This window comes from Fukomys damarensis, unplaced genomic scaffold (assembly GCF_012274545.1).
Source record: "Fukomys damarensis isolate Sample0158 unplaced genomic scaffold, DMR_v1.0_HiC HiC_scaffold_13, whole genome shotgun sequence".
In the NCBI taxonomy this organism is placed as follows: Eukaryota; Metazoa; Chordata; class Mammalia; order Rodentia; family Bathyergidae; genus Fukomys; species Fukomys damarensis.
In genome coordinates this window covers 35,640,072-35,640,947 of record NW_022900925.1, presented here as the reverse complement: position 1 = coordinate 35,640,947, position 876 = coordinate 35,640,072, and the positions used below count along the sequence as shown (strand labels likewise).

The 876-nt window shown below is 66.4% G+C and overlaps 1 protein-coding gene across 1 annotated transcript in view; it reads right to left on the bottom strand.

Moving 5' to 3' along the window:
• The window catches only part of Arhgap23 (Rho GTPase activating protein 23), a 37,365-nt gene that overhangs the window by 28,769 nt on the left and 7,720 nt on the right, over positions 1-876 (bottom strand). The window lies entirely within an intron of this gene.

Genomic DNA, 876 nt, shown 5'->3' with positions numbered 1-876 from the left:
AACAGCGTGGGTGCAGCCCTCAGTGCCATGGAGGAGCCCAGCGCCCCCCCTTCCAGCGAGCCGGTGGCAGGGCAGGGCTGTCCGCTTCTACCCCAAGACGCAGGCCAAGCTCCCGTGGCCACAGCCCCCGCACCCCAGCCTCTGCGAACCCAGTGCCCCAGGCTCTGTCCCTGTCCCTGTCCCCAAGGAGTTCCCAGGCCAAGGGGGAGGGGCCGCATGCTGAGGACCAGGGACACAGATAAGCAGGGCCACAAGGGCCAGCAGTGCTATCGGTGGTGCTCAGACAACGGGACGATGGAGGGGACAGGCTGATTAGCCGCTCTGTGGAGGGGGACAGGGCGTGTGGACCTTGGTGGCAGGGACAAGCCAGACCCGGACACAGAGTTGGGGCAGGAAAGGACAGGGTCTTTTGTGGGACAGTGGACACCAGCCAGGACATCGCAGAGCCCTGTCCGCAGACACTGGGCAATTTCACAGCAACACCAGCCTTGTCTGAGGCCTCCAGAGCCAGGACAGGGGCCCCTCCCAGGTGGGGTGCATGCTGATGAGAGGCAACAGCAGAGGTGGATGGATCTGTTTGGGCGGCCTGAGGTCCCTGGACTTCGGGACAGCAGGACGAGGCGGGAGCTCAGCCAGGGCCCCAGCCCTGCTGGCTCTGGGAAGGCTGTGGCTGGCTCGCCCAGAGCTCAGCGCCCTAGGCCACGGCCGCTGCCACTGTCCCCCATCTGCACAACAGCAGATGGATGGATCTGTTTGGGCGGCCTGAGGTCCCTGGACTTCGGGACAGCAGGACGAGGCGGGAGCTCAGCCAGGGCCCCAGCCCTGCTGGCTCTGGGAAGGCTGTGGCTGGCTCGCCCAGAGCTCAGCGCCCCATAG